The sequence below is a fragment of the Eubalaena glacialis genome, chromosome 1, assembly GCF_028564815.1.
Source record: "Eubalaena glacialis isolate mEubGla1 chromosome 1, mEubGla1.1.hap2.+ XY, whole genome shotgun sequence".
Lineage (NCBI taxonomy): Eukaryota > Metazoa > Chordata > Mammalia > Artiodactyla > Balaenidae > Eubalaena > Eubalaena glacialis.
This window is the reverse complement of record NC_083716.1, coordinates 93958997-93976616: the sequence shown is the minus strand read 5'-3', so window position 1 is coordinate 93976616 and position 17620 is coordinate 93958997. Positions and strand designations below refer to the sequence as shown.

The window sequence follows — 17620 nt, the reverse complement described above, 5'->3', positions numbered from 1 at the left end:
GAAACGGCGGAGGGGGGGCTTTTTCCGGAGGGAGCTGTGGAGAGACACACCGGCAGATAGGTGGCTGCGCCGGGGCTGGGCGCTGGTGGGGGCGGCCAGGTGCAGGTCAAGGGGCTCGCGGGCCGCACGGCCGGCACCCGGGCCTGAGGCGGAGTCTGGGTTCAGGCCAGCCACCCCGGGAGCGGCTGGGATGCGGCTGCCTTCCAGGGCCGCCTTCTGGCCGCCTGGCCGGCCAGGCAGGCGGAGAGCGCCCCCTCTGGCGCGCTGTGGTGGGAGGGGCCGGAGGAGGTGGGGCCTGCAGCGGTGCCCGGCGGGGGCGGGGGCGGGGGCGGGGGCGGAGGCGGCGGGCGACTAAAGGAGAAGGCGGAGCGGGAGGCAAAAAGCCTACAGCACCCGGTATTCCCAGGCGGTCTCCCATCCAAGTACTAACCAGGCCCGACCCTGCTTAGCTTCCGAGATCAGACGAGATCGGGCGCGTTCAGGGTGGTATGGCCGTACACGCAGGAGGGGCCCGCGCGGTGCCTCTTGAGGCCCAGCTTCGCTGGCGCCTGCGCCTTACCGCCATGCCGGCGGCCAGCCCTCTCCGGCAGGGCCCTGCCGCCCGCCCAGGCAGGCGACAGGAGGCCTCGGGGACCCGGGGGTGGCGGAGTGGTGGGCCACCTCGCAGCCCAGGGCGGGCGGGACGCTCCAGGCCCGTCGGCGCTTGGCGCCCCGCCGCAGATCCCGCTCGACGCTCACAGGGACGCGGCCCCGGAGGCTTCAGGGCCCGGCGGCCGCGGTCCCTTGGGCATCCCCCCCTGCCCACCCACGCGGAGTTAGGCGCAGCCCGGCCACGGCCGGGCCGGCCCTCCGGCCGGGCAGCAGCTGGCCCGAAGCCACTGGGAGCCACCATGGAGTGGGCACGGCCCCTTAGCCCCAGCAAGGCCCCCCCTTGCCCCCACGCCGCCCGCCGAGCACAGGACCCCGGCCCTGGTGGCCGGCAGGCCCGGAGAAGCGGCCCCGGCCCCCGCCCCCGCTCCCGCCCCCGGCCGTGGCGAAACGGCGGAGGGGGGGCTTTTTCCGGAGGGAGCTGTGGAGAGACACACGGGCAGACAGGGGGCTGCGGCGCGGCTGGGCTCCGGTGGGGGCGGCCAAGTGCAGGTCGAGGGCCTCGCGGGCCGCACGGACGGCACCCCGGCCTGCGGCGGAGTCTGGGTCCGGGCCAGCCACCACGGGAGCGGCTGGGGTGGCGGCTGCCTTCCAGGGCCGCATTCTGGCCGCATGTCCAGCCAGCTCGGCGGGGAGCGATCCCTCCGGCGCGCTGTGTTGGGAGGGACGTGAGGAGGTGAGGCCTGCAGCGGTGCTCAGCGGGGGCGGAGGCGGCCTCGGCCGCGGGCCACTAAATGTCAAGGCGGAGCGGGAGGCAAAAAAGCCTACAGCACTCGGTATTCCCATGTGGTCTCCCATCCAGGTACGAAACAGGCCAGACCCTGATTAGCTTCCGAGATCAGACGAGGTGTGGTGCGTTCAGGGAGGTGTGGCCGTAGAATGCAGCGGGGGCCACGGTGTGCCTCTTGAGGCTTAGCTTCGCTGGTGCTGGCGACTTACCGCCAGCCCGGCAGCCAACCCTCTCCGGCGCGGCCCTGCCGTCCGCCCAGGCAAGCGACAGGAGGCCTCGAGGGCCCGGGGGTGGTGGAGTTGTGGGCGACTTCGCAGCTCAGGTCAGGCGGGACCCTCCAGGCCTGTAGGCGCTTGGCCCTCCGCCCCAGAGCCGCTCAACGCTCACAGGACTTGGCCCCGGAGGCTTAAGGGCCTGTGGCCCTCGGTCCCTTGTGCATTCCCCACCCTGTCAATCCACACAGTGCTAGGCGCAGCCCAGCCACGGCCTGGCCGGCCCGCCTGCCCAACGGCAGTTGGCCCGAAGCCACTGGGAGCCACCATTGAGCCGGCACGGCCCCTTAGACACAGCAACGCCACCCTTGCCCCCACGCCAACTGCCGAGCAAAGTTCCCGGCGCCTGGTGTCTAGCCAGCCCAGCGAACCGGTCCCAGCCCACGACCCCGCTCCCACTCTCGGCCGTGGCGAAGTGGCAAAGGGTGGGCTTTTTCCGGAGGGAGCTGTGGAGAGACACACGGGCAGACAGGGGGCTGCGGCGCGGCTGGGCTCCGGTGGGGGCGGCCAAGTGCAGGTCGAGGGCTTTGTGGGCCGCACGGACGGCACCCCGGCCTGCGGCGGAGTCTGGGTCCGGGCCAGCCACCACGGGAGCGGCTGGGGTGGCGGCTGCCTTCCAGGGCCGCCTTCTGGCCGCCTGGCCGGCCAGGCCGGCGCGGAGCGCCCCCTCTGGCGCGCTGTGGTGGGAGGGGCCGGAGGAGGTGGGGCCTGCAGCGCTGCCCGGCGGGGGCGGGGGCGGAGGCAGCGGCCTCGGCCTTGGCCTCGGCCTCGGCCTAGGCCGCGGGCGACTAAAGGAGAAGGCGGAGCGGGAGGCAAAAAGCCTACAGCACCCGGTATTCCCAGGCGGTCTCCCATCCAAGTACTAACCAGGCCCGACCCTGCTTAGCTTCCGAGATCAGACGAGATCGGGCGCGTTCAGGGTGGTATGGCCGTAGACGTTAAAAGGGGCCCGCGGAGTGCCTCTTGAGGCCCAGCTTCGCTGGCGCTTGCGCCTCCCCGCCAGCCCGGCGGCCAGCCCGCCCCGGCAGGGCCCCGCCGCCCGCCCAGGCAGGGCAACGGCGGCCTCGGGTACCAGGGGGGTGGCGGAGGGTTCGGCGACCTCCCAGCCCAGGGCGGGCGGGACCCACCAAACCGTTCGGCGCTTGGCGCCCCGCCCCAGATCCCGCACGTCGCTCACAGGGACGTGGCCCCGGAGGCTTCAGGGCCCGGGGCCCGCGGTCCCTTGGGCCTCCCCTCTGCCCGCCCACGCGGCGCTAGGCGCAGCCCAGCCGCAGCCCGGGCCGGCCCTCCTGCCCGACGGCAGTCGGCCCTTAACCCACTGGGAGCCACCATTGAGTCGGCACGGCCCCTTAGCCCCAGCAAGGCCACCCTTGCCCCCACGCCACCCGCCGAGCACAGGACCCGGCGCCTTGTGGCCGGCCGGCCCGGAGCACCGGCCCCGGCCCCCGCCCCCGCTCCCGCCCCCGGCCGTGGCGAAACGGCGGAGGGGGGGGCTTTTTCCGGAGGGAGCTGTGGAGAGACACACGGGCAGACAGGGGGCTGCGGCGCGGCTGGGCTCCGGTGGGGGCGGCCAAGTGCAGGTCGAGGGCCTCGCGGGCCGCACGGACGGCACCCCGGCCTGCGGCGGAGTCTGGGTCCGGGCCAGCCACCACGGGAGCGGCTGGGGTGGCGGCTGCCTTCCAGGGCCGCATTCTGGCCGCATGTCCAGCCAGCTCGGCGGGGAGCGATCCCTCCGGCGCGCTGTGTTGGGAGGGACGTGAGGAGGTGAGGCCTGCAGCGGTGCTCAGCGGGGGCGGAGGCGGCCTCGGCCGCGGGCCACTAAATGTCAAGGCGGAGCGGGAGGCAAAAAAGCCTACAGCACTCGGTATTCCCATGTGGTCTCCCATCCAGGTACGAAACAGGCCAGACCCTGATTAGTTTCCGAGATCAGACGAGGTGTGGTGCGTTCAGGGAGGTGTGGCCGTAGAATGCAGCGGGGGCCACGGTGTGCCTCTTGAGGCTTAGCTTCGCTGGTGCTGGCGACTTACCGCCAGCCCGGCAGCCAACCCTCTCCGGCGCGGCCCTGCCGTCCGCCCAGGCAAGCGACAGGAGGCCTCGAGGGCCCGGGGGTGGTGGAGTTGTGGGCGACTTCGCAGCTCAGGTCAGGCGGGACCCTCCAGGCCTGTAGGCGCTTGGCCCTCCGCCCCAGAGCCGCTCAACGCTCACAGGACTTGGCCCCGGAGGCTTAAGGGCCTGTGGCCCTCGGTCCCTTGTGCATTCCCCACCCTGTCAATCCACACAGTGCTAGGCGCAGCCCAGCCACGGCCTGGCCGGCCCGCCTGCCCAACGGCAGTTGGCCCGAAGCCACTGGGAGCCACCATTGAGCCGGCACGGCCCCTTAGACACAGCAACGCCACCCTTGCCCCCACGCCAACTGCCGAGCAAAGTTCCCGGCGCCTGGTGTCTAGCCAGCCCAGCGAACCGGTCCCAGCCCACGACCCCGCTCCCACTCTCGGCCGTGGCGAAGTGGCAAAGGGTGGGCTTTTTCCGGAGGGAGCTGTGGAGAGACACACGGGCAGACAGGGGGCTGCGGCGCGGCTGGGCTCCGGTGGGGGCGGCCAAGTGCAGGTCGAGGGCTTCGTGGGCCGCACCGACGGCACCCCGGCCTGCGGCGGAGTCTGGGTCCGGGCCAGCCACCACGGGAGCGGCTGGGGTGGCGGCTGCCTTCCAGGGCCGCCTTCTGGCCGCCTGGCCGGCCAGGCCGGCGCGGAGCGCCCCCTCTGGCGCGCTGTGGTGGGAGGGGCCGGAGGAGGTGGGGCCTGCAGCGCTGCCCGGCGGGGGCGGGGGCGGGGGCGGAGGCAGCGGCCTCGGCCTTGGCCTCGGCCTCGGCCTAGGCCGCGGGCGACTAAAGGAGAAGGCGGAGCGGGAGGCAAAAAGCCTACAGCACCCGGTATTCCCAGGCGGTCTCCCATCCAAGTACTAACCAGGCCCGACCCTGCTTAGCTTCCGAGATCAGACGAGATCGGGCGCGTTCAGGGTGGTATGGCCGTAGACGTTAAAAGGGGCCCGCGGAGTGCCTCTTGAGGCCCAGCTTCGCTGGCGCTTGCGCCTCCCCGCCAGCCCGGCGGCCAGCCCGCCCCGGCAGGGCCCCGCCGCCCGCCCAGGCAGGGCAACGGCGGCCTCGGGTACCAGGGGGGTGGCGGAGGGTTCGGCGACCTCCCAGCCCAGGGCGGGCGGGACCCACCAAACCGTTCGGCGCTTGGCGCCCCGCCCCAGATCCCGCACGTCGCTCACAGGGACGTGGCCCCGGAGGCTTCAGGGCCCGGGGCCCGCGGTCCCTTGGGCCTCCCCTCTGCCCGCCCACGCGGCGCTAGGCGCAGCCCAGCCGCAGCCCGGGCCGGCCCTCCTGCCCGACGGCAGTCGGCCCTTAACCCACTGGGAGCCACCATTGAGTCGGCACGGCCCCTTAGCCCCAGCAAGGCCACCCTTGCCCCCACGCCACCCGCCGAGCACAGGACCCGGCGCCTTGTGGCCGGCCGGCCCGGAGCACCGGCCCCGGCCCCCGCCCCCGCTCCCGCCCCCGGCCGTGGCGAAACGGCGGAGGGGGGGCTTTTTCCGGAGGGAGCTGTGGAGAGACACACCAGCAGATAGGTGGCTGCGCCGGGGCTGGGCGCTGGTGGGGGCGGCCAGGTGCAGGTCAAGGGGCTCGCGGGCCGCACGGCCGGCACCCGGGCCTGAGGCGGAGTCTGGGTTCAGGCCAGCCACCCCGGGAGCGGCTGGGGTGGCGGCTGCCTTCCAGGGCCGCCTTCTGGCCGCCTGGCCGGCCAGGCCGGCGCGGAGCGCCCCCTCTGGCGCGCTGTGGTGGGAGGGGCCGGAGGAGGTGGGGCCTGCAGCGCTGCCCGGCGGGGGCGGGGGCGGGGGCGGGGGCGGAGGCAGCGGCCTCGGCCTTGGCCTCGGCCTCGGCCTAGGCCGCGGGCGACTAAAGGAGAAGGCGGAGCGGGAGGCAAAAAGCCTACAGCACCCGGTATTCCCAGGCGGTCTCCCATCCAAGTACTAACCAGGCCCGACCCTGCTTAGCTTCCGAGATCAGACGAGATCGGGCGCGTTCAGGGTGGTATGGCCGTAGACGCAGGAGGGGCCCGCGCGGTGCCTCTTGAGGCCCAGCTTCGCTGGCGCCTGCGCCTTACCGCCATGCCGGCGGCCAGCCCTCTCCGGCAGGGCCCTGCCGCCCGCCCAGGCAGGCGACAGGAGGCCTCGGGGACCCGGGGGTGGCGGAGTGGTGGGCCACCTCGCAGCCCAGGGCGGGCGGGACGCTCCAGGCCCGTCGGCGCTTGGCGCCCCGCCGCAGATCCCGCTCGACGCTCACAGGGACGCGGCCCCGGAGGCTTCAGGGCCCGGCGGCCGCGGTCCCTTGGGCATCCCCCCCTGCCCACCCACGCGGAGTTAGGCGCAGCCCGGCCACGGCCGGGCCGGCCCTCCGGCCGGGCAGCAGCTGGCCCGAAGCCACTGGGAGCCACCATGGAGTGGGCACGGCCCCTTAGCCCCAGCAAGGCCCCCCCTTGCCCCCACGCCGCCCGCCGAGCACAGGACCCCGGCCCTGGTGGCCGGCAGGCCCGGAGAAGCGGCCCCGGCCCCCGCCCCCGCTCCCGCCCCCGGCCGTGGCGAAACGGCGGAGGGGGGGCTTTTTCCGGAGGGAGCTGTGGAGAGACACACGGGCAGACAGGGGGCTGCGGCGCGGCTGGGCTCCGGTGGGGGCGGCCAAGTGCAGGTCGAGGGCCTCGCGGGCCGCACGGACGGCACCCCGGCCTGCGGCGGAGTCTGGGTCCGGGCCAGCCACCACGGGAGCGGCTGGGGTGGCGGCTGCCTTCCAGGGCCGCATTCTGGCCGCATGTCCAGCCAGCTCGGCGGGGAGCGATCCCTCCGGCGCGCTGTGTTGGGAGGGACGTGAGGAGGTGAGGCCTGCAGCGGTGCTCAGCGGGGGCGGAGGCGGCCTCGGCCGCGGGCCACTAAATGTCAAGGCGGAGCGGGAGGCAAAAAAGCCTACAGCACTCGGTATTCCCATGTGGTCTCCCATCCAGGTACGAAACAGGCCAGACCCTGATTAGCTTCCGAGATCAGACGAGGTGTGGTGCGTTCAGGGAGGTGTGGCCGTAGAATGCAGCGGGGGCCACGGTGTGCCTCTTGAGGCTTAGCTTCGCTGGTGCTGGCGACTTACCGCCAGCCCGGCAGCCAACCCTCTCCGGCGCGGCCCTGCCGTCCGCCCAGGCAAGCGACAGGAGGCCTCGAGGGCCCGGGGGTGGTGGAGTTGTGGGCGACTTCGCAGCTCAGGTCAGGCGGGACCCTCCAGGCCTGTAGGCGCTTGGCCCTCCGCCCCAGAGCCGCTCAACGCTCACAGGACTTGGCCCCGGAGGCTTAAGGGCCTGTGGCCCTCGGTCCCTTGTGCATTCCCCACCCTGTCAATCCACACAGTGCTAGGCGCAGCCCAGCCACGGCCTGGCCGGCCCGCCTGCCCAACGGCAGTTGGCCCGAAGCCACTGGGAGCCACCATTGAGCCGGCACGGCCCCTTAGACACAGCAACGCCACCCTTGCCCCCACGCCAACTGCCGAGCAAAGTTCCCGGCGCCTGGTGTCTAGCCAGCCCAGCGAACCGGTCCCAGCCCACGACCCCGCTCCCACTCTCGGCCGTGGCGAAGTGGCAAAGGGTGGGCTTTTTCCGGAGGGAGCTGTGGAGAGACACACGGGCAGACAGGGGGCTGCGGCGCGGCTGGGCTCCGGTGGGGGCGGCCAAGTGCAGGTCGAGGGCTTCGTGGGCCGCACGGACGGCACCCCGGCCTGCGGCGGAGTCTGGGTCCGGGCCAGCCACCACGGGAGCGGCTGGGGTGGCGGCTGCCTTCCAGGGCCGCCTTCTGGCCGCCTGGCCGGCCAGGCCGGCGCGGAGCGCCCCCTCTGGCGCGCTGTGGTGGGAGGGGCCGGAGGAGGTGGGGCCTGCAGCGCTGCCCGGCGGGGGCGGGGGCGGGGGCGGGGGCGGAGGCAGCGGCCTCGGCCTTGGCCTCGGCCTCGGCCTAGGCCGCGGGCGACTAAAGGAGAAGGCGGAGCGGGAGGCAAAAAGCCTACAGCACCCGGTATTCCCAGGCGGTCTCCCATCCAAGTACTAACCAGGCCCGACCCTGCTTAGCTTCCGAGATCAGACGAGATCGGGCGCGTTCAGGGTGGTATGGCCGTAGACGTTAAAAGGGGCCCGCGGAGTGCCTCTTGAGGCCCAGCTTCGCTGGCGCTTGCGCCTCCCCGCCAGCCCGGCGGCCAGCCCGCCCCGGCAGGGCCCCGCCGCCCGCCCAGGCAGGGCAACGGCGGCCTCGGGTACCAGGGGGGTGGCGGAGGGTTCGGCGACCTCCCAGCCCAGGGCGGGCGGGACCCACCAAACCGTTCGGCGCTTGGCGCCCCGCCCCAGATCCCGCACGTCGCTCACAGGGACGTGGCCCCGGAGGCTTCAGGGCCCGGGGCCCGCGGTCCCTTGGGCCTCCCCTCTGCCCGCCCACGCGGCGCTAGGCGCAGCCCAGCCGCAGCCCGGGCCGGCCCTCCTGCCCGACGGCAGTCGGCCCTTAACCCACTGGGAGCCACCATTGAGTCGGCACGGCCCCTTAGCCCCAGCAAGGCCACCCTTGCCCCCACGCCACCCGCCGAGCACAGGACCCGGCGCCTTGTGGCCGGCCGGCCCGGAGCACCGGCCCCGGCCCCCGCCCCCGCTCCCGCCCCCGGCCGTGGCGAAACGGCGGAGGGGGGGGCTTTTTCCGGAGGGAGCTGTGGAGAGACACACGGGCAGACAGGGGGCTGCGGCGCGGCTGGGCTCCGGTGGGGGCGGCCAAGTGCAGGTCGAGGGCCTCGCGGGCCGCACGGACGGCACCCCGGCCTGCGGCGGAGTCTGGGTCCGGGCCAGCCACCACGGGAGCGGCTGGGGTGGCGGCTGCCTTCCAGGGCCGCATTCTGGCCGCATGTCCAGCCAGCTCGGCGGGGAGCGATCCCTCCGGCGCGCTGTGTTGGGAGGGACGTGAGGAGGTGAGGCCTGCAGCGGTGCTCAGCGGGGGCGGAGGCGGCCTCGGCCGCGGGCCACTAAATGTCAAGGCGGAGCGGGAGGCAAAAAAGCCTACAGCACTCGGTATTCCCATGTGGTCTCCCATCCAGGTACGAAACAGGCCAGACCCTGATTAGTTTCCGAGATCAGACGAGGTGTGGTGCGTTCAGGGAGGTGTGGCCGTAGAATGCAGCGGGGGCCACGGTGTGCCTCTTGAGGCTTAGCTTCGCTGGTGCTGGCGACTTACCGCCAGCCCGGCAGCCAACCCTCTCCGGCGCGGCCCTGCCGTCCGCCCAGGCAAGCGACAGGAGGCCTCGAGGGCCCGGGGGTGGTGGAGTTGTGGGCGACTTCGCAGCTCAGGTCAGGCGGGACCCTCCAGGCCTGTAGGCGCTTGGCCCTCCGCCCCAGAGCCGCTCAACGCTCACAGGACTTGGCCCCGGAGGCTTAAGGGCCTGTGGCCCTCGGTCCCTTGTGCATTCCCCACCCTGTCAATCCACACAGTGCTAGGCGCAGCCCAGCCACGGCCTGGCCGGCCCGCCTGCCCAACGGCAGTTGGCCCGAAGCCACTGGGAGCCACCATTGAGCCGGCACGGCCCCTTAGACACAGCAACGCCACCCTTGCCCCCACGCCAACTGCCGAGCAAAGTTCCCGGCGCCTGGTGTCTAGCCAGCCCAGCGAACCGGTCCCAGCCCACGACCCCGCTCCCACTCTCGGCCGTGGCGAAGTGGCAAAGGGTGGGCTTTTTCCGGAGGGAGCTGTGGAGAGACACACGGGCAGACAGGGGGCTGCGGCGCGGCTGGGCTCCGGTGGGGGCGGCCAAGTGCAGGTCGAGGGCTTCGTGGGCCGCACCGACGGCACCCCGGCCTGCGGCGGAGTCTGGGTCCGGGCCAGCCACCACGGGAGCGGCTGGGGTGGCGGCTGCCTTCCAGGGCCGCCTTCTGGCCGCCTGGCCGGCCAGGCCGGCGCGGAGCGCCCCCTCTGGCGCGCTGTGGTGGGAGGGGCCGGAGGAGGTGGGGCCTGCAGCGCTGCCCGGCGGGGGCGGGGGCGGGGGCGGAGGCAGCGGCCTCGGCCTTGGCCTCGGCCTCGGCCTAGGCCGCGGGCGACTAAAGGAGAAGGCGGAGCGGGAGGCAAAAAGCCTACAGCACCCGGTATTCCCAGGCGGTCTCCCATCCAAGTACTAACCAGGCCCGACCCTGCTTAGCTTCCGAGATCAGACGAGATCGGGCGCGTTCAGGGTGGTATGGCCGTAGACGTTAAAAGGGGCCCGCGGAGTGCCTCTTGAGGCCCAGCTTCGCTGGCGCTTGCGCCTCCCCGCCAGCCCGGCGGCCAGCCCGCCCCGGCAGGGCCCCGCCGCCCGCCCAGGCAGGGCAACGGCGGCCTCGGGTACCAGGGGGGTGGCGGAGGGTTCGGCGACCTCCCAGCCCAGGGCGGGCGGGACCCACCAAACCGTTCGGCGCTTGGCGCCCCGCCCCAGATCCCGCACGTCGCTCACAGGGACGTGGCCCCGGAGGCTTCAGGGCCCGGGGCCCGCGGTCCCTTGGGCCTCCCCTCTGCCCGCCCACGCGGCGCTAGGCGCAGCCCAGCCGCAGCCCGGGCCGGCCCTCCTGCCCGACGGCAGTCGGCCCTTAACCCACTGGGAGCCACCATTGAGTCGGCACGGCCCCTTAGCCCCAGCAAGGCCACCCTTGCCCCCACGCCACCCGCCGAGCACAGGACCCGGCGCCTTGTGGCCGGCCGGCCCGGAGCACCGGCCCCGGCCCCCGCCCCCGCTCCCGCCCCCGGCCGTGGCGAAACGGCGGAGGGGGGGCTTTTTCCGGAGGGAGCTGTGGAGAGACACACCGGCAGATAGGTGGCTGCGCCGGGGCTGGGCGCTGGTGGGGGCGGCCAGGTGCAGGTCAAGGGGCTCGCGGGCCGCACGGCCGGCACCCGGGCCTGAGGCGGAGTCTGGGTTCAGGCCAGCCACCCCGGGAGCGGCTGGGGTGGCGGCTGCCTTCCAGGGCCGCCTTCTGGCCGCCTGGCCGGCCAGGCCGGCGCGGAGCGCCCCCTCTGGCGCGCTGTGGTGGGAGGGGCCGGAGGAGGTGGGGCCTGCAGCGCTGCCCGGCGGGGGCGGGGGCGGGGGCGGGGGCGGAGGCAGCGGCCTCGGCCTTGGCCTCGGCCTCGGCCTAGGCCGCGGGCGACTAAAGGAGAAGGCGGAGCGGGAGGCAAAAAGCCTACAGCACCCGGTATTCCCAGGCGGTCTCCCATCCAAGTACTAACCAGGCCCGACCCTGCTTAGCTTCCGAGATCAGACGAGATCGGGCGCGTTCAGGGTGGTATGGCCGTAGACGCAGGAGGGGCCCGCGCGGTGCCTCTTGAGGCCCAGCTTCGCTGGCGCCTGCGCCTTACCGCCATGCCGGCGGCCAGCCCTCTCCGGCAGGGCCCTGCCGCCCGCCCAGGCAGGCGACAGGAGGCCTCGGGGACCCGGGGGTGGCGGAGTGGTGGGCCACCTCGCAGCCCAGGGCGGGCGGGACGCTCCAGGCCCGTCGGCGCTTGGCGCCCCGCCGCAGATCCCGCTCGACGCTCACAGGGACGCGGCCCCGGAGGCTTCAGGGCCCGGCGGCCGCGGTCCCTTGGGCATCCCCCCCTGCCCACCCACGCGGAGTTAGGCGCAGCCCGGCCACGGCCGGGCCGGCCCTCCGGCCGGGCAGCAGCTGGCCCGAAGCCACTGGGAGCCACCATGGAGTGGGCACGGCCCCTTAGCCCCAGCAAGGCCCCCCCTTGCCCCCACGCCGCCCGCCGAGCACAGGACCCCGGCCCTGGTGGCCGGCAGGCCCGGAGAAGCGGCCCCGGCCCCCGCCCCCGCTCCCGCCCCCGGCCGTGGCGAAACGGCGGAGGGGGGGCTTTTTCCGGAGGGAGCTGTGGAGAGACACACGGGCAGACAGGGGGCTGCGGCGCGGCTGGGCTCCGGTGGGGGCGGCCAAGTGCAGGTCGAGGGCCTCGCGGGCCGCACGGACGGCACCCCGGCCTGCGGCGGAGTCTGGGTCCGGGCCAGCCACCACGGGAGCGGCTGGGGTGGCGGCTGCCTTCCAGGGCCGCATTCTGGCCGCATGTCCAGCCAGCTCGGCGGGGAGCGATCCCTCCGGCGCGCTGTGTTGGGAGGGACGTGAGGAGGTGAGGCCTGCAGCGGTGCTCAGCGGGGGCGGAGGCGGCCTCGGCCGCGGGCCACTAAATGTCAAGGCGGAGCGGGAGGCAAAAAAGCCTACAGCACTCGGTATTCCCATGTGGTCTCCCATCCAGGTACGAAACAGGCCAGACCCTGATTAGCTTCCGAGATCAGACGAGGTGTGGTGCGTTCAGGGAGGTGTGGCCGTAGAATGCAGCGGGGGCCACGGTGTGCCTCTTGAGGCTTAGCTTCGCTGGTGCTGGCGACTTACCGCCAGCCCGGCAGCCAACCCTCTCCGGCGCGGCCCTGCCGTCCGCCCAGGCAAGCGACAGGAGGCCTCGAGGGCCCGGGGGTGGTGGAGTTGTGGGCGACTTCGCAGCTCAGGTCAGGCGGGACCCTCCAGGCCTGTAGGCGCTTGGCCCTCCGCCCCAGAGCCGCTCAACGCTCACAGGACTTGGCCCCGGAGGCTTAAGGGCCTGTGGCCCTCGGTCCCTTGTGCATTCCCCACCCTGTCAATCCACACAGTGCTAGGCGCAGCCCAGCCACGGCCTGGCCGGCCCGCCTGCCCAACGGCAGTTGGCCCGAAGCCACTGGGAGCCACCATTGAGCCGGCACGGCCCCTTAGACACAGCAACGCCACCCTTGCCCCCACGCCAACTGCCGAGCAAAGTTCCCGGCGCCTGGTGTCTAGCCAGCCCAGCGAACCGGTCCCAGCCCACGACCCCGCTCCCACTCTCGGCCGTGGCGAAGTGGCAAAGGGTGGGCTTTTTCCGGAGGGAGCTGTGGAGAGACACACGGGCAGACAGGGGGCTGCGGCGCGGCTGGGCTCCGGTGGGGGCGGCCAAGTGCAGGTCGAGGGCTTCGTGGGCCGCACGGACGGCACCCCGGCCTGCGGCGGAGTCTGGGTCCGGGCCAGCCACCACGGGAGCGGCTGGGGTGGCGGCTGCCTTCCAGGGCCGCCTTCTGGCCGCCTGGCCGGCCAGGCCGGCGAGGAGCGCCCCCTCTGGCGCGCTGTGGTGGGAGGGGCCGGAGGAGGTGGGGCCTGCAGCGCTGCCCGGCGGGGGCGGGGGCGGGGGCGGAGGCAGCGGCCTCGGCCTTGGCCTCGGCCTCGGCCTAGGCCGCGGGCGACTAAAGGAGAAGGCGGAGCGGGAGGCAAAAAGCCTACAGCACCCGGTATTCCCAGGCGGTCTCCCATCCAAGTACTAACCAGGCCCGACCCTGCTTAGCTTCCGAGATCAGACGAGATCGGGCGCGTTCAGGGTGGTATGGCCGTAGACGCAGGAGGGGCCCGCGCGGTGCCTCTTGAGGCCCAGCTTCGCTGGCGCCTGCGCCTTACCGCCATGCCGGCGGCCAGCCCTCTCCGGCAGGGCCCTGCCGCCCGCCCAGGCAGGCGACAGGAGGCCTCGGGGACCCGGGGGTGGCGGAGTGGTGGGCCACCTCGCAGCCCAGGGCGGGCGGGACGCTCCAGGCCCGTCGGCGCTTGGCGCCCCGCCGCAGATCCCGCTCGACGCTCACAGGGACGCGGCCCCGGAGGCTTCAGGGCCCGGCGGCCGCGGTCCCTTGGGCATCCCCCCCTGCCCACCCACGCGGAGTTAGGCGCAGCCCGGCCACGGCCGGGCCGGCCCTCCGGCCGGGCAGCAGCTGGCCCGAAGCCACTGGGAGCCACCATGGAGTGGGCACGGCCCCTTAGCCCCAGCAAGGCCCCCCCTTGCCCCCACGCCGCCCGCCGAGCACAGGACCCCGGCCCTGGTGGCCGGCAGGCCCGGAGAAGCGGCCCCGGCCCCCGCCCCCGCTCCCGCCCCCGGCCGTGGCGAAACGGCGGAGGGGGGGCTTTTTCCGGAGGGAGCTGTGGAGAGACACACGGGCAGACAGGGGGCTGCGGCGCGGCTGGGCTCCGGTGGGGGCGGCCAAGTGCAGGTCGAGGGCCTCGCGGGCCGCACGGACGGCACCCCGGCCTGCGGCGGAGTCTGGGTCCGGGCCAGCCACCACGGGAGCGGCTGGGGTGGCGGCTGCCTTCCAGGGCCGCATTCTGGCCGCATGTCCAGCCAGCTCGGCGGGAGAGCGATCCCTCCGGCGCGCTGTGGTTGGGAGGGACGTGAGGAGGTGAGGCCTGCAGCGGTTGCTCAGCGGGGGCGGAGGCGGCCATCGGCCGCGGGCCACTAAATGTCAAGGCGGAGCGGGAGGCAAAAAGCCTACAGCACTCGGTATTCCCATGTGGTCTCCCATCCAGGTACGAAACAGGCCAGACCCTGATTAGCTTCCGAGATCAGACGAGGTGTGGTGCGTTCAGGGAGGTGTGGCCGTAGAATGCAGCGGGGGCCACGGTGTGCCTCTTGAGGCTTAGCTTCGCTGGTGCTGGCGACTTACCGCCAGCCCGGCAGCCAACCCTCTCCGGCGCGGCCCTGCCGTCCGCCCAGGCAAGCGACAGGAGGCCTCGAGGGCCCGGGGGTGGTGGAGTTGTGGGCGACTTCGCAGCTCAGGTCAGGCGGGACCCTCCAGGCCTGTAGGCGCTTGGCCCTCCGCCCCAGAGCCGCTCAACGCTCACAGGACTTGGCCCCGGAGGCTTAAGGGCCTGTGGCCCTCGGTCCCTTGTGCATTCCCCACCCTGTCAATCCACACAGTGCTAGGCGCAGCCCAGCCACGGCCTGGCCGGCCCGCCTGCCCAACGGCAGTTGGCCCGAAGCCACTGGGAGCCACCATTGAGCCGGCACGGCCCCTTAGACACAGCAACGCCACCCTTGCCCCCACGCCAACTGCCGAGCAAAGTTCCCGGCGCCTGGTGTCTAGCCAGCCCAGCGAACCGGTCCCAGCCCACGACCCCGCTCCCACTCTCGGCCGTGGCGAAGTGGCAAAGGGTGGGCTTTTTCCGGAGGGAGCTGTGGAGAGACACACGGGCAGACAGGGGGCTGCGGCGCGGCTGGGCTCCGGTGGGGGCGGCCAAGTGCAGGTCGAGGGCTTCGTGGGCCGCACGGACGGCACCCCGGCCTGCGGCGGAGTCTGGGTCCGGGCCAGCCACCACGGGAGCGGCTGGGGTGGCGGCTGCCTTCCAGGGCCGCCTTCTGGCCGCCTGGCCGGCCAGGCCGGCGCGGAGCGCCCCCTCTGGCGCGCTGTGGTGGGAGGGGCCGGAGGAGGTGGGGCCTGCAGCGCTGCCCGGCGGGGGCGGGGGCGGGGGCGGGGGCGGAGGCAGCGGCCTCGGCCTTGGCCTCGGCCTCGGCCTAGGCCGCGGGCGACTAAAGGAGAAGGCGGAGCGGGAGGCAAAAAGCCTACAGCACCCGGTATTCCCAGGCGGTCTCCCATCCAAGTACTAACCAGGCCCGACCCTGCTTAGCTTCCGAGATCAGACGAGATCGGGCGCGTTCAGGGTGGTATGGCCGTAGACGTTAAAAGGGGCCCGCGGAGTGCCTCTTGAGGCCCAGCTTCGCTGGCGCTTGCGCCTCCCCGCCAGCCCGGCGGCCAGCCCGCCCCGGCAGGGCCCCGCCGCCCGCCCAGGCAGGGCAACGGCGGCCTCGGGTACCAGGGGGGTGGCGGAGGGTTCGGCGACCTCCCAGCCCAGGGCGGGCGGGACCCACCAAACCGTTCGGCGCTTGGCGCCCCGCCCCAGATCCCGCACGTCGCTCACAGGGACGTGGCCCCGGAGGCTTCAGGGCCCGGGGCCCGCGGTCCCTTGGGCCTCCCCTCTGCCCGCCCACGCGGCGCTAGGCGCAGCCCAGCCGCAGCCCGGGCCGGCCCTCCTGCCCGACGGCAGTCGGCCCTTAACCCACTGGGAGCCACCATTGAGTCGGCACGGCCCCTTAGCCCCAGCAAGGCCACCCTTGCCCCCACGCCACCCGCCGAGCACAGGACCCGCGCCTTGTGGCCGGCCGGCCCGGAGCACCGGCCCCGGCCCCCGCCCCCGCTCCCGCCCCCGGCCGTGGCGAAACGGCGGAGGGGGGGCTTTTTCCGGAGGGAGCTGTGGAGAGACACACGGGCAGACAGGGGGCTGCGGCGCGGCTGGGCTCCGGTGGGGCGGCCAAGTGCAGGTCGAGGGCCTCGCGGGCCGCACGGACGGCACCCCGGCCTGCGGCGGAGTCTGGGTCCGGGCCAGCCACCACGGGAGCGGCTGGGTGGCGGCTGCCTTCCAGGGCCGCATTCTGGCCGCATGTCCAGCCAGCTCGGCGGGGAGCGATCCCTCCGGCGCGCTGTGTTGGAGGGACGTGAGGAGGTGAGGCCTGCAGCGGTGCTCAGCGGGGGCGGAGGCGGCCTCGGCCGCGGGCCACTAAATGTCAAGGCGGAGCGGGAGGCAAAAAAGCCTACAGCACTCGGTATTCCCATGTGGTCTCCCATCCAGGTACGAAACAGGCCAGACCCTGATTAGTTTCCGAGATCAGACGAGGTGTGGTGCGTTCAGGGAGGTGTGGCCGTAGAATGCAGCGGGGGCCACGGTGTGCCTCTTGAGGCTTAGCTTCGCTGGTGCTGGCGACTTACCGCCAGCCCGGCAGCCAACCCTCTCCGGCGCGGCCCTGCCGTCCGCCCAGGCAAGCGACAGGAGGCCTCGAGGGCCCGGGGGTGGTGGAGTTGTGGGCGACTTCGCAGCTCAGGTCAGGCGGGACCCTCCAGGCCTGTAGGCGCTTGGCCCTCCGCCCCAGAGCCGCTCAACGCTCACAGGACTTGGCCCCGGAGGCTTAAGGGCCTGTGGCCCTCGGTCCCTTGTGCATTCCCCACCCTGTCAATCCACACAGTGCTAGGCGCAGCCCAGCCACGGCCTGGCCGGCCCGCCTGCCCAACGGCAGTTGGCCCGAAGCCACTGGGAGCCACCATTGAGCCGGCACGGCCCTTAGACACAGCAACGCCACCCTTGCCCCCACGCCAACTGCCGAGCAAAGTTCCCGGCGCCTGGTGTCTAGCCAGCCCAGCGAACCGGTCCCAGCCCACGACCCCGCTCCCACTCTCGGCCGTGGCGAAGTGGCAAAGGGTGGGCTTTTTCCGGAGGGAGCTGTGGAGAGACACACGGGCAGACAGGGGGCTGCGGCGCGGCTGGGCTCCGGTGGGGGCGGCCAAGTGCAGGTCGAGGGCTTCGTGGGCCGCACCGACGGCACCCCGGCCTGCGGCGGAGTCTGGGTCCGGGCCAGCCACCACGGGAGCGGCTGGGGTGGCGGCTGCCTTCCAGGGCCGCCTTCTGGCCGCCTGGCCGGCCAGGCCGGCGCGGAGCGCCCCCTCTGGCGCGCTGTGGTGGGAGGGGCCGGAGGAGGTGGGGCCTGCAGCGCTGCCCGGCGGGGCGGGGGCGGGGGCGGAGGCAGCGGCCTCGGCCTTGGCCTCGGCCTCGGCCTAGGCCGCGGGCGACTAAAGGAGAAGGCGGAGCGGGAGGCAAAAAGCCTACAGCACCCGGTATTCCCAGGCGGTCTCCCATCCAAGTACTAACCAGGCCCGACCCTGCTTAGCTTCCGAGATCAGACGAGATCGGGCGCGTTCAGGGTGGTATGGCCGTAGACGTTAAAAGGGGCCCGCGGAGTGCCTCTTGAGGCCCAGCTTCGCTGGCGCTTGCGCCTCCCCGCCAGCCCGGCGGCCAGCCCGCCCCGGCAGGGCCCCGCCGCCCGCCCAGGCAGGGCAACGGCGGCCTCGGGTACCAGGGGGGTGGCGGAGGGTTCGGCGACCTCCCAGCCCAGGGCGGGCGGGACCCACCAAACCGTTCGGCGCTTGGCGCCCCGCCCCAGATCCCGCACGTCGCTCACAGGGACGTGGCCCCGGAGGCTTCAGGGCCCGGGGCCCGCGGTCCCTTGGGCCTCCCCTCTGCCCGCCCAC

At 73.6% G+C, this 17620-nt stretch overlaps 10 non-coding genes and 4 pseudogenes across 10 annotated transcripts; all 14 read right to left on the bottom strand.

Annotated features, from left to right (window-relative positions):
• Window positions 1-381: 381 nt before the first annotated feature.
• Window positions 382-500, bottom strand: LOC133104481 (5S ribosomal RNA). Its single transcript, XR_009703591.1, has one exon. It is a non-coding gene; the product is annotated as a 5S ribosomal RNA (ribosomal RNA).
• A 909-nt stretch (window positions 501-1409) lies between these two features.
• Window positions 1410-1528, bottom strand: LOC133078439 (5S ribosomal RNA; annotated as a pseudogene).
• A 940-nt stretch (window positions 1529-2468) lies between these two features.
• LOC133103943 (5S ribosomal RNA) lies at window positions 2469-2587 on the bottom strand. Its single transcript, XR_009703433.1, has one exon. It is a non-coding gene; the product is annotated as a 5S ribosomal RNA (ribosomal RNA).
• Window positions 2588-4564: 1977 nt separating this feature from the next.
• LOC133103937 (5S ribosomal RNA) lies at window positions 4565-4683 on the bottom strand. The gene has a single exon (XR_009703432.1). It is a non-coding gene; the product is annotated as a 5S ribosomal RNA (ribosomal RNA).
• A 955-nt stretch (window positions 4684-5638) lies between these two features.
• Window positions 5639-5757, bottom strand: LOC133103928 (5S ribosomal RNA). The gene has a single exon (XR_009703430.1). It is a non-coding gene; the product is annotated as a 5S ribosomal RNA (ribosomal RNA).
• A 909-nt stretch (window positions 5758-6666) lies between these two features.
• LOC133078436 (5S ribosomal RNA) lies at window positions 6667-6785 on the bottom strand (annotated as a pseudogene).
• Window positions 6786-7737: 952 nt separating this feature from the next.
• Window positions 7738-7856, bottom strand: LOC133103923 (5S ribosomal RNA). Its single transcript, XR_009703428.1, has one exon. It is a non-coding gene; the product is annotated as a 5S ribosomal RNA (ribosomal RNA).
• Window positions 7857-9833: 1977 nt separating this feature from the next.
• Window positions 9834-9952, bottom strand: LOC133103919 (5S ribosomal RNA). The gene has a single exon (XR_009703420.1). It is a non-coding gene; the product is annotated as a 5S ribosomal RNA (ribosomal RNA).
• A 955-nt stretch (window positions 9953-10907) lies between these two features.
• LOC133103911 (5S ribosomal RNA) lies at window positions 10908-11026 on the bottom strand. Its single transcript, XR_009703417.1, has one exon. It is a non-coding gene; the product is annotated as a 5S ribosomal RNA (ribosomal RNA).
• Window positions 11027-11935: 909 nt separating this feature from the next.
• On the bottom strand, window positions 11936-12054 carry LOC133078433 (5S ribosomal RNA; annotated as a pseudogene).
• A 946-nt stretch (window positions 12055-13000) lies between these two features.
• On the bottom strand, window positions 13001-13119 carry LOC133103907 (5S ribosomal RNA). Its single transcript, XR_009703416.1, has one exon. It is a non-coding gene; the product is annotated as a 5S ribosomal RNA (ribosomal RNA).
• Window positions 13120-14031: 912 nt separating this feature from the next.
• Window positions 14032-14150, bottom strand: LOC133078425 (5S ribosomal RNA; annotated as a pseudogene).
• Window positions 14151-15102: 952 nt separating this feature from the next.
• LOC133103900 (5S ribosomal RNA) lies at window positions 15103-15221 on the bottom strand. Its single transcript, XR_009703415.1, has one exon. It is a non-coding gene; the product is annotated as a 5S ribosomal RNA (ribosomal RNA).
• A 1970-nt stretch (window positions 15222-17191) lies between these two features.
• On the bottom strand, window positions 17192-17310 carry LOC133103895 (5S ribosomal RNA). The gene has a single exon (XR_009703411.1). It is a non-coding gene; the product is annotated as a 5S ribosomal RNA (ribosomal RNA).
• Window positions 17311-17620: the final 310 nt, after the last annotated feature.